The sequence below is a fragment of the Rhinolophus sinicus genome, chromosome 6 (genome assembly GCF_057876585.1).
Source record: "Rhinolophus sinicus isolate RSI-liver-muscle chromosome 6, RSI-T2T, whole genome shotgun sequence".
Classification (NCBI taxonomy): Eukaryota; Metazoa; Chordata; class Mammalia; order Chiroptera; family Rhinolophidae; genus Rhinolophus; species Rhinolophus sinicus.
The window spans coordinates 41459042-41471489 of NC_142506.1; the positions used below are offsets into that span (position 1 = coordinate 41459042).

General features: G+C 69.5%; 6 pseudogenes; all 6 read left to right on the forward strand.

Moving 5' to 3' along the window:
- Positions 1-1974: 1974 nt before the first annotated feature.
- On the forward strand, positions 1975-2094 carry LOC148758078 (5S ribosomal RNA; annotated as a pseudogene).
- Positions 2095-3429: 1335 nt separating this feature from the next.
- LOC148758079 (5S ribosomal RNA) lies at positions 3430-3549 on the forward strand (annotated as a pseudogene).
- Positions 3550-5584: 2035 nt separating this feature from the next.
- Positions 5585-5704, forward strand: LOC148758080 (5S ribosomal RNA; annotated as a pseudogene).
- A 1344-nt stretch (positions 5705-7048) lies between these two features.
- LOC148758081 (5S ribosomal RNA) lies at positions 7049-7168 on the forward strand (annotated as a pseudogene).
- A 2035-nt stretch (positions 7169-9203) lies between these two features.
- On the forward strand, positions 9204-9323 carry LOC148758082 (5S ribosomal RNA; annotated as a pseudogene).
- A 1355-nt stretch (positions 9324-10678) lies between these two features.
- Positions 10679-10798, forward strand: LOC148758083 (5S ribosomal RNA; annotated as a pseudogene).
- The last annotated feature ends 1650 nt before the right edge of the window (positions 10799-12448 follow it).

A 12448-nucleotide genomic window follows, 5' to 3' on the forward strand; every position in this document is an offset into this window, starting at 1 on the left:
CCTCTGAAGCCGCCCAGCCAGCCGAAGGTCCCCCTGGCCAGAGGCCGGTCAGCCACCCGGCACTACAAGCTGGCAGCCCCGGCCGCACACCAGGCCCGTCGGCCAGGGCTCCACCCCACACCCTCTTCTTAGTCCTCTTCGCTGAGGCAGGCCGTCAGCCTGCAGCAGTTATCCAAGCCTGTGTCTCCGCCGGCAGGCACCTCTACCCACACCCCCGCACGCCCCCTCCCATCGCCCACAAGAGCCAGGAGCCCTCCCTTCCCGCCGTTCGTGGTGGCCCCAACACACAGGGCACAAAGAGCCGGGTCAAACCAGGGGACAGAGGGAGCAGCACCCAAACACACCGCACGCCCTTGGACTCCAGGAGAGACCACCACAAGGGGAAGTGCAGGCACGCAGGCACACAACCCTCACAACCAGGGTGCCTGTGGGCTGCCACTCTCCTCCCTTGGGGGGGGTCCCTGGGCGGGGCTCGGAGCCCACTGGCCCTCCGGCCTGGCCCGGGGCCTTCAAGGGTGACTGCCAATACCCGGGCACTGCCTCTGTAGTGGAGCCCAGCCCCGGGCACGACCACACTCCGGTGGAGAGGCTGCCACTTCAACACAGCCTCAGCGAGTCTGTCCCAGTCCATGTGCCCGCCTGTGCGTCCCTCCCCCCCGGCCCCCCCACGTCTCTCTGGCTCTGTGACGTGCCTGTTGGGCTCTGCCTCTCGCTCAGGAGCTCTCTCCCGCGAGCCAGCCCCCTTTTTCTGTCTCTGTCCATGTCTCTCTGTATGTCGGGATACATACGTGTACATATACGTGTATATTTCCATCTCGCTCCCTCTTACGCCTCCTCCCGTTCTGTCTGTCGGTCCCTGTCCTGCGGGGACTCTAGTCCCCGTCCCCGCACAAGAACGCAGGATATGGTGAGGCCAAGAAGGAACACCAACGGAGCCACGGATAGGGGGCTGAGAGCACCATTTCTCACGGGCGGCTGGCTTGGAGACACGGCAGGCCGGAGCCGCCCGATCCCCAACCGGTCGGCCGTTTCTCTGCCAACCCACCGACACACCGACCGTCGACCCACCAAGCCGGCCCACTGCAATCCGCGCCCCTCTGCAATTTGCAGTCCACCACCCGCGCTTCCTAGCTTGGCCAACGCAGCACCTCCGGGGGCCCATGGCCAACTGGCAACAGCTGATGGCCAAGCGGTCACAGCTGATGACCATGCAGCCCCCACGCAGCACCCCTCCACGCGAGGCCCAGAGCCTCAAACTGCTCTCTGGGAGTCTGTCCCCAGTCCCCGTCTGTCTCTCTCCGCCACTCTCTTGCTCCGTCTCTGGCCTCTCTCACCTCCCCGGGTCAGGAGACGTGACGTGTAGCCACTGAAGGGACCGGAGGTCGGGCGGGACTCCGGGTGCTGACGAGGGGCGAGGGCCCAGACTGAAGGCTTGTGACGAAGGGTGGCTGCAGACCGGAGCTCCTGCACCCTGGTGGCGCGGGTGGCTCTCCCTGGCTTTGGGCCAGTGGGTGGGGCCGGCCAGGGCCAGGGCCTGGGTTGCACGTCCCTAGGGCCGGAGGGGACTGAGAGGACCCTGCGCCCCCCTCGGTGGCCCTGAGAGGTGGGGGCAGTCCAGCAGCAAGGGGGGCTGTGCGGTTGTGGGGCTGGGATGGGGGATGAGAGGGGTTGGGGTAGGGGCCCGGGGTAAAAGCCGTTCGGGGCCTGGGGAGTCCCAGGATGCCCGGGCGCCCAGATATCTGTCACAGTCAGGGAAGTGACCGAGGCCCGTGGAGCCACTGGGGGGGCGCGAAGGGGCCTCGCTGTGTGCCAGGAGTAGCCCGTCGCCCACACCAGCGGCGTCCGGAGGAGGCGGGGAGCGGGCGGGAGGCGCTCAGGCAGACATGCTCGCCACCCGAGCGGCCCAGCAGCATGGCGCGCGCTCAGGAGGCAGGTCGGGAGCAGGCTCTTGGAGCGCCGGGAGCCGGGTCCAGCGCCTAAGGCCATACCGCCCTGAACGCGCCAGATCTCGTCTGAACTCGGAAGCTAAGCAGGGTCGGGCCTGGTTAGTACTTGGGTGGGAGACCACCTGGGAACACCTGTAGGCTTTTGCTCGCCTCTCCTTTTGCATCGCCGCCCCGGCGTGGCTCCCTCCGAACCCCTGCCGCCCCTTGCCCCTCTGCAGCCGCCCAGCCAGCCGAAGGTCCCCCTGGCCAGAGGCCGGTCAGCCACCCGGCACTACAAGCTGGCAGCCCCGGCGGCACACCAGGCCCGTCGGCCAGTGCTCCCCCCCACACCCTCTTCTTCGTCCTCTTCGGTCCCGCAGGCCGTCATCCGGATCCCTTGGCCCAGCGGCGGTCGCCACCGCCGCCGCCGCCGCCGCCGCCGCCACCAGCGCTGCCCTGGCCCCCGCCGCCACCACCAAAGCCCCCGCCATCACCGCGTTTCCCACACCCCCCACCAGCGCTGCCCTCCCCCCTGCCCCCGCCGACACAACGCCGCCGCCGACGCCATTGCCGACCTCGCAACCCTCCCTCGCCGCCGCCGCCGCCAGCGCTGCTCATGATCAGCCCCCGCTTCTGCGCCGCCGCCGCCGCCGCCGCCATCACCACGCTCCCCACCCCCTCCGCCAGCGCTGCACTCGCCCCAGTCCGCGACCCCGCCGCCGCCAACGCCATACTCCCTCATTCAGCCTCCTCTGCTCTCCCCGCTGCCGCCGCCGCCATCACCCCTCTCCCCATCCCCGCCTCCAGCACCGCCCTCTCCCCCGCCCCCACCCCAGCCGCCGGCCTTGCCGTACTACCTCAATCTCCGGCCTCTGCTCTCCCGGCCTCCGCGCCAGCACCGCCCTCACGCCCTCTCCCGCCACCGCCGCCGCCGCCAGCGCTCCCCGCTCCCCAGTGCCCACCGTCAAAGCCCCCATTGTCGCCGCCGCCATCGCCGCCCTGGAGCCATCCACGCGGTTGCCATTGCCTACATCGCCACCCTCCCCTGCCTCCGCCGCGGACGCCGCCGCCGCCGCCGCCGCCGCCGCGGGGTTCTCCCACAACTCCCAGGCCCAGGGCTGCCTGCTGGTGCAGGCCTCCACCAGTCTTGGGGGTGCGGTTGGGGGTAAACCTGGTGGCGGTAGGGGGGCGGGGTGTATGCCGGTCTGGGTCCTGGGGAATCCCAGGATGCCAGAGTTCCACGACTTCTGGCACCATCAGGGAAATGGCAGTGTCCCATGGAACCTCCGGTGGCGCGAAGTGGCCTCGCTGCGGGCCAGGAGTGGCCCGCCGCCCACGCCAGGGGCATTCGGAGGAGGCGGGGAGCCGGACTGGACGGGGACGCGGTGACGGCGGAGCCGGCCAGCGGGTCGATGTTCGCCACCAGAGCGGAGCATCTGCATGGCGCGCGCTCACGAGGCAGTCCGGGAGCAGGCTCTTGGGGCGCGGGGAGCCAGGTCCCAGCGTCGACGGCTATACCACCCTGAACGCGCCCGATCTCCTCTGAATTCGGGAGCTAAGCAGGGAGGGGCCTGGTTAGTACTTGGATGGGAGACCGCCTGGGAATACCTGTAGGCTTTTGCTTGCCTCTCCTTTTGCGCCGCCGCCCCGGCGTGGCTCCCTCCGAACCCCTGCCGCCCCTTGCCCCTCTGAAGCCGCCCAGCCAGCCGAAGGTCCCCCTGGCCAGAGGCCGGTCAGCCACCCGGCACTACAAGCTGGCAGCCCCGGCCGCACACCAGGCCCGTCGGCCAGGGCTCCACCCCACACCCTCTTCTTAGTCCTCTTCGCTGAGGCAGGCCGTCAGCCTGCAGCAGTTATCCAAGCCTGTGTCTCCGCCGGCAGGCACCTCTACCCACACCCCCGCACGCCCCCTCCCATCGCCCACAAGAGCCAGGAGCCCTCCCTTCCCGCCGTTCGTGGTGGCCCCAACACACAGGGCACAAAGTGCCGGGTCAAACCAGGGGACAGAGGGAGCAGCACCCAAACACACCGCACGCCCTTGGACTCCAGGAGAGACCACCACAAGGGGAAGTGCAGGCACGCAGGCACACAACCCTCACAACCAGGGTGCCTGTGGGCTGCCACTCTCCTCCCTTGGGGGGGGTCCCTGGGCGGGGCTCGGAGCCCACTGGCCCTCCGGCCTGGCCCGGGGCCTTCAAGGGTGACTGCCAATACCCGGGCACTGCCTCTGTAGTGGAGCCCAGCCCCGGGCACGACCACACTCCGGTGGAGAGGCTGCCACTTCAACACAGCCTCAGCGAGTCTGTCCCAGTCCATGTGCCCGCCTGTGCGTCCCTCCCCCCCGGCCCCCCCACGTCTCTCTGGCTCTGTGACGTGCCTGTTGGGCTCTGCCTCTCGCTCAGGAGCTCTCTCCCGCGAGCCAGCCCCCTTTTTCTGTCTCTGTCCATGTCTCTCTGTATGTCGGGATACATACGTGTACATATACGTGTATATTTCCATCTCGCTCCCTCTTACGCCTCCTCCCGTTCTGTCTGTCGGTCCCTGTCCTGCGGGGACTCTAGTCCCCGTCCCCGCACAAGAACGCAGGATATGGTGAGGCCAAGAAGGAACACCAACGGAGCCACGGATAGGGGGCTGAGAGCACCATTTCTCACGGGCGGCTGGCTTGGAGACACGGCAGGCCGGAGCCGCCCGATCCCCAACCGGTCGGCCGTTTCTCTGCCAACCCACCGACACACCGACCGTCGACCCACCAAGCCGGCCCACTGCAATCCGCGCCCCTCTGCAATTTGCAGTCCACCACCCGCGCTTCCTAGCTTGGCCAACGCAGCACCTCCGGGGGCCCATGGCCAACTGGCAACAGCTGATGGCCAAGCGGTCACAGCTGATGACCATGCAGCCCCCACGCAGCACCCCTCCACGCGAGGCCCAGAGCCTCAAACTGCTCTCTGGGAGTCTGTCCCCAGTCCCCGTCTGTCTCTCTCCGCCACTCTCTTGCTCCGTCTCTGGCCTCTCTCACCTCCCCGGGTCAGGAGACGTGACGTGTAGCCACTGAAGGGACCGGAGGTCGGGCGGGACTCCGGGTGCTGACGAGGGGCGAGGGCCCAGACTGAAGGCTTGTGACGAAGGGTGGCTGCAGACCGGAGCTCCTGCACCCTGGTGGCGCGGGTGGCTCTCCCTGGCTTTGGGCCAGTGGGTGGGGCCGGCCAGGGCCAGGGCCTGGGTTGCACGTCCCTAGGGCCGGAGGGGACTGAGAGGACCCTGCGCCCCCCTCGGTGGCCCTGAGAGGTGGGGGCAGTCCAGCAGCAAGGGGGGCTGTGCGGTTGTGGGGCTGGGATGGGGGATGAGAGGGGTTGGGGTAGGGGCCCGGGGTAAAAGCCGTTCGGGGCCTGGGGAGTCCCAGGATGCCCGGGCGCCCAGATATCTGTCACAGTCAGGGAAGTGACCGAGGCCCGTGGAGCCACTGGGGGGGCGCGAAGGGGCCTCGCTGTGTGCCAGGAGTAGCCCGTCGCCCACACCAGCGGCGTCCGGAGGAGGCGGGGAGCGGGCGGGAGGCGCTCAGGCAGACATGCTCGCCACCCGAGCGGCCCAGCAGCATGGCGCGCGCTCAGGAGGCAGGTCGGGAGCAGGCTCTTGGAGCGCCGGGAGCCGGGTCCAGCGCCTAAGGCCATACCGCCCTGAACGCGCCAGATCTCGTCTGAACTCGGAAGCTAAGCAGGGTCGGGCCTGGTTAGTACTTGGGTGGGAGACCACCTGGGAACACCTGTAGGCTTTTGCTCGCCTCTCCTTTTGCATCGCCGCCCCGGCGTGGCTCCCTCCGAACCCCTGCCGCCCCTTGCCCCTCTGCAGCCGCCCAGCCAGCCGAAGGTCCCCCTGGCCAGAGGCCGGTCAGCCACCCGGCACTACAAGCTGGCAGCCCCGGCGGCACACCAGGCCCGTCGGCCAGTGCTCCCCCCCACACCCTCTTCTTCGTCCTCTTCGGTCCCGCAGGCCGTCATCCGGATCCCTTGGCCCAGCGGCGGTCGCCACCGCCGCCGCCGCCACCAGCGCTGCCCTGGCCCCCGCCGCCACCACCAAAGCCCCCGCCATCACCGCGTTTCCCACACCCCCCACCAGCGCTGCCCTCCCCCCTGCCCCCGCCGACACAACGCCGCCGCCGACGCCATTGCCGACCTCGCAACCCTCCCTCGCCGCCGCCGCCGCCAGCGCTGCTCATGATCAGCCCCCGCTTCTGCGCCGCCGCCGCCGCCGCCGCCATCACCACGCTCCCCACCCCCTCCGCCAGCGCTGCACTCGCCCCAGTCCGCGACCCCGCCGCCGCCAACGCCATACTCCCTCATTCAGCCTCCTCTGCTCTCCCCGCTGCCGCCGCCGCCATCACCCCTCTCCCCATCCCCGCCTCCAGCACCGCCCTCTCCCCCGCCCCCACCCCAGCCGCCGGCCTTGCCGTACTACCTCAATCTCCGGCCTCTGCTCTCCCGGCCTCCGCGCCAGCACCGCCCTCACGCCCTCTCCCGCCACCGCCGCCGCCGCCAGCGCTCCCCGCTCCCCAGTGCCCACCGTCAAAGCCCCCATTGTCGCCGCCGCCATCGCCGCCCTGGAGCCATCCACGCGGTTGCCATTGCCTACATCGCCACCCTCCCCTGCCTCCGCCGCGGACGCCGCCGCCGCCGCCGCCGCCGCCGCCGCCGCCGCCGCCGCCGCCGCGGGGTTCTCCCACAACTCCCAGGCCCAGGGCTGCCTGCTGGTGCAGGCCTCCACCAGTCTTGGGGGTGCGGTTGGGGGTAAACCTGGTGGCGGTAGGGGGGCGGGGTGTATGCCGGTCTGGGTCCTGGGGAATCCCAGGATGCCAGAGTTCCACGACTTCTGGCACCATCAGGGAAATGGCAGTGTCCCATGGAACCTCCGGTGGCGCGAAGTGGCCTCGCTGCGGGCCAGGAGTGGCCCGCCGCCCACGCCAGGGGCATTCGGAGGAGGCGGGGAGCCGGACTGGACGGGGACGCGGTGACGGCGGAGCCGGCCAGCGGGTCGATGTTCGCCACCAGAGCGGAGCATCTGCATGGCGCGCGCTCACGAGGCAGTCCGGGAGCAGGCTCTTGGGGCGCGGGGAGCCAGGTCCCAGCGTCGACGGCTATACCACCCTGAACGCGCCCGATCTCCTCTGAATTCGGGAGCTAAGCAGGGAGGGGCCTGGTTAGTACTTGGATGGGAGACCGCCTGGGAATACCTGTAGGCTTTTGCTTGCCTCTCCTTTTGCGCCGCCGCCCCGGCGTGGCTCCCTCCGAACCCCTGCCGCCCCTTGCCCCTCTGAAGCCGCCCAGCCAGCCGAAGGTCCCCCTGGCCAGAGGCCGGTCAGCCACCCGGCACTACAAGCTGGCAGCCCCGGCCGCACACCAGGCCCGTCGGCCAGGGCTCCACCCCACACCCTCTTCTTAGTCCTCTTCGCTGAGGCAGGCCGTCAGCCTGCAGCAGTTATCCAAGCCTGTGTCTCCGCCGGCAGGCACCTCTACCCACACCCCCGCACGCCCCCTCCCATCGCCCACAAGAGCCAGGAGCCCTCCCTTCCCGCCGTTCGTGGTGGCCCCAACACACAGGGCACAAAGTGCCGGGTCAAACCAGGGGACAGAGGGAGCAGCACCCAAACACACCGCACGCCCTTGGACTCCAGGAGAGACCACCACAAGGGGAAGTGCAGGCACGCAGGCACACAACCCTCACAACCAGGGTGCCTGTGGGCTGCCACTCTCCTCCCTTGGGGGGGGTCCCTGGGCGGGGCTCGGAGCCCACTGGCCCTCCGGCCTGGCCCGGGGCCTTCAAGGGTGACTGCCAATACCCGGGCACTGCCTCTGTAGTGGAGCCCAGCCCCGGGCACGACCACACTCCGGTGGAGAGGCTGCCACTTCAACACAGCCTCAGCGAGTCTGTCCCAGTCCATGTGCCCGCCTGTGCGTCCCTCCCCCCCGGCCCCCCCACGTCTCTCTGGCTCTGTGACGTGCCTGTTGGGCTCTGCCTCTCGCTCAGGAGCTCTCTCCCGCGAGCCAGCCCCCTTTTTCTGTCTCTGTCCATGTCTCTCTGTATGTCGGGATACATACGTGTACATATACGTGTATATTTCCATCTCGCTCCCTCTTACGCCTCCTCCCGTTCTGTCTGTCGGTCCCTGTCCTGCGGGGACTCTAGTCCCCGTCCCCGCACAAGAACGCAGGATATGGTGAGGCCAAGAAGGAACACCAACGGAGCCACGGATAGGGGGCTGAGAGCACCATTTCTCACGGGCGGCTGGCTTGGAGACACGGCAGGCCGGAGCCGCCCGATCCCCAACCGGTCGGCCGTTTCTCTGCCAACCCACCGACACACCGACCGTCGACCCACCAAGCCGGCCCACTGCAATCCGCGCCCCTCTGCAATTTGCAGTCCACCACCCGCGCTTCCTAGCTTGGCCAACGCAGCACCTCCGGGGGCCCATGGCCAACTGGCAACAGCTGATGGCCAAGCGGTCACAGCTGATGACCATGCAGCCCCCACGCAGCACCCCTCCACGCGAGGCCCAGAGCCTCAAACTGCTCTCTGGGAGTCTGTCCCCAGTCCCCGTCTGTCTCTCTCCGCCACTCTCTTGCTCCGTCTCTGGCCTCTCTCACCTCCCCGGGTCAGGAGACGTGACGTGTAGCCACTGAAGGGACCGGAGGTCGGGCGGGACTCCGGGTGCTGACGAGGGGCGAGGGCCCAGACTGAAGGCTTGTGACGAAGGGTGGCTGCAGACCGGAGCTCCTGCACCCTGGTGGCGCGGGTGGCTCTCCCTGGCTTTGGGCCAGTGGGTGGGGCCGGCCAGGGCCAGGGCCTGGGTTGCACGTCCCTAGGGCCGGAGGGGACTGAGAGGACCCTGCGCCCCCCTCGGTGGCCCTGAGAGGTGGGGGCAGTCCAGCAGCAAGGGGGGCTGTGCGGTTGTGGGGCTGGGATGGGGGATGAGAGGGGTTGGGGTAGGGGCCCGGGGTAAAAGCCGTTCGGGGCCTGGGGAGTCCCAGGATGCCCGGGCGCCCAGATATCTGTCACAGTCAGGGAAGTGACCGAGGCCCGTGGAGCCACTGGGGGGGCGCGAAGGGGCCTCGCTGTGTGCCAGGAGTAGCCCGTCGCCCACACCAGCGGCGTCCGGAGGAGGCGGGGAGCGGGCGGGAGGCGCTCAGGCAGACATGCTCGCCACCCGAGCGGCCCAGCAGCATGGCGCGCGCTCAGGAGGCAGGTCGGGAGCAGGCTCTTGGAGCGCCGGGAGCCGGGTCCAGCGCCTAAGGCCATACCGCCCTGAACGCGCCAGATCTCGTCTGAACTCGGAAGCTAAGCAGGGTCGGGCCTGGTTAGTACTTGGGTGGGAGACCACCTGGGAACACCTGTAGGCTTTTGCTCGCCTCTCCTTTTGCATCGCCGCCCCGGCGTGGCTCCCTCCGAACCCCTGCCGCCCCTTGCCCCTCTGCAGCCGCCCAGCCAGCCGAAGGTCCCCCTGGCCAGAGGCCGGTCAGCCACCCGGCACTACAAGCTGGCAGCCCCGGCGGCACACCAGGCCCGTCGGCCAGTGCTCCCCCCCCCACACACTCTTCTTCGTCCTCTTGGGTCCCGCAGGCCGTCATCCGGATCCCTTGGCCCAGCGGCGGTCGCCACCGCCGCCGCCGCCGCCGCCGCCACCAGCGCTGCCCTGGCCCCCGCCGCCACCACCAAAGCCCCCGCCATCACCGCGTTTCCCACACCCCCCGCCAGCGCTGCCCTCCCTCCTGCCCCCGCCGACACAACGCCGCCGCCGACGCCATTGCCGACCTCGCAACCCTCCCTCGCCGCCGCCGCCGCCAGCGCTGCTCATGATCAGCCCCCGCTTCTGCGCCGCCGCCGCCGCCGCCGCCGCCGCCATCACCACGCTCCCCACCCCCTCCGCCAGCGCTGCACTCGCCCCCGTCCGCGACCCCGCCGCCGCCAACGCCATACTCCCTCATTCAGCCTCCTCTGCTCTCCCCGCTGCCGCCGCCGCCATCACCCCTCTCCCCATCCCCGCCTCCAGCACCGCCCTCTCCCCCGCCCCCACCCCAGCCGCCGGCCTTGCCGTACTCCCTCAATCTCCCGCCTCTGCTCTCCCGGCCTCCGCGCCACCACCGCCCTCACGCCCTCTCCCGCCACCGCCGCCGCCGCCAGCGCTCCCCGCTCCCCAGTGCCCACCGTCAAAGCCCCCATTGTCGCCGCCGCCATCGCCGCCCTGGAGCCATCCACGCGGTTGCCATTGCCTACATCGCCACCCTCCCCTGCCTCCGCCGCGGACGCCGCCGCCGCCGCCGCCGCCGCCGCCGCCGCCGCCGCCGCGGGGTTCTCCCACAACTCCCAGGCCCAGGGCTGCCTGCTGGTGCAGGCCTCCACCAGTCTTGGGGGTGCGGTTGGGGGTAAACCTGGTGGCGGAAGGGGGGCGGGGTGTATGCCGGTCTGGGTCCTGGGGAATCCCAGGATGCCAGAGTTCCACGATTTCTGGCACCATCAGGGAAATGGCAGTGTCCCATGGAACCTCCGGTGGCGCGAAGTGGCCTCGCTGCGGGCCAGGAGTGGCCCGCCGCCCACGCCAGGGGCATTCGGAGGAGGCGGGGAGCCGGACTGGACGGGGACGCGGTGACGGCGGAGCCGGCCAGCGGGTCGATGTTCGCCACCAGAGCGGAGCATCTGCATGGCGCGCGCTCACGAGGCAGTCCGGGAGCAGGCTCTTGGGGCGCGGGGAGCCAGGTCCCAGCGTCGACGGCTATACCACCCTGAACGCGCCCGATCTCCTCTGAATTCGGGAGCTAAGCAGGGAGGGGCCTGGTTAGTACTTGGATGGGAGACCGCCTGGGAATACCTGTAGGCTTTTGCTTGCCTCTCCTTTTGCGCCGCCGCCCCGGCGTGGCTCCCTCCGAACCCCTGCCGCCCCTTGCCCCTCTGAAGCCGCCCAGCCAGCCGAAGGTCCCCCTGGCCAGAGGCCGGTCAGCCACCCGGCACTACAAGCTGGCAGCCCCGGCCGCACACCAGGCCCGTCGGCCAGGGCTCCACCCCACACCCTCTTCTTAGTCCTCTTCGCTGAGGCAGGCCGTCAGCCTGCAGCAGTTATCCAAGCCTGTGTCTCCGCCGGCAGGCACCTCTACCCACACCCCCGCACGCCCCCTCCCATCGCCCACAAGAGCCAGGAGCCCTCCCTTCCCGCCGTTCGTGGTGGCCCCAACACACAGGGCACAAAGAGCCGGGTCAAACCAGGGGACAGAGGGAGCAGCACCCAAACACACCGCACGCCCTTGGACTCCAGGAGAGACCACCACAAGGGGAAGTGCAGGCACGCAGGCACACAACCCTCACAACCAGGGTGCCTGTGGGCTGCCACTCTCCTCCCTTGGGGGGGGTCCCTGGGCGGGGCTCGGAGCCCACTGGCCCTCCGGCCTGGCCCGGGGCCTTCAAGGGTGACTGCCAATACCCGGGCACTGCCTCTGTAGTGGAGCCCAGCCCCGGGCACGACCACACTCCGGTGGAGAGGCTGCCACTTCAACACAGCCTCAGCGAGTCTGTCCCAGTCCATGTGCCCGCCTGTGCGTCCCTCCCCCCCGGCCCCCCCACGTCTCTCTGGCTCTGTGACGTGCCTGTTGGGCTCTGCCTCTCGCTCAGGAGCTCTCTCCCGCGAGCCAGCCCCCTTTTTCTGTCTCTGTCCATGTCTCTCTGTATGTCGGGATACATACGTGTACATATACGTGTATATTTCCATCTCGCTCCCTCTTACGCCTCCTCCCGTTCTGTCTGTCGGTCCCTGTCCTGCGGGGACTCTAGTCCCCGTCCCCGCACAAGAACGCAGGATATGGTGAGGCCAAGAAGGAACACCAACGGAGCCACGGATAGGGGGCTGAGAGCACCATTTCTCACGGGCGGCTGGCTTGGAGACACGGCAGGCCGGAGCCGCCCGATCCCCAACCGGTCGGCCGTTTCTCTGCCAACCCACCGACACACCGACCGTCGACCCACCAAGCCGGCCCACTGCAATCCGCGCCCCTCTGCAATTTGCAGTCCACCACCCGCGCTTCCTAGCTTGGCCAACGCAGCACCTCCGGGGGCCCATGGCCAACTGGCAACAGCTGATGGCCAAGCGGTCACAGCTGATGACCATGCAGCCCCCACGCAGCACCCCTCCACGCGAGGCCCAGAGCCTCAAACTGCTCTCTGGGAGTCTGTCCCCAGTCCCCGTCTGTCTCTCTCCGCCACTCTCTTGCTCCGTCTCTGGCCTCTCTCACCTCCCCGGGTCAGGAGACGTGACGTGTAGCCACTGAAGGGACCGGAGGTCGGGCGGGACTCCGGGTGCTGACGAGGGGCGAGGGCCCAGACTGAAGGCTTGTGACGAAGGGTGGCTGCAGACCGGAGCTCCTGCACCCTGGTGGCGCGGGTGGCTCTCCCTGGCTTTGGGCCAGTGGGTGGGGCCGGCCAGGGCCAGGGCCTGGGTTGCACGTCCCTAGGGCCGGAGGGGACTGAGAGGACCCTGCGCCCCCCTC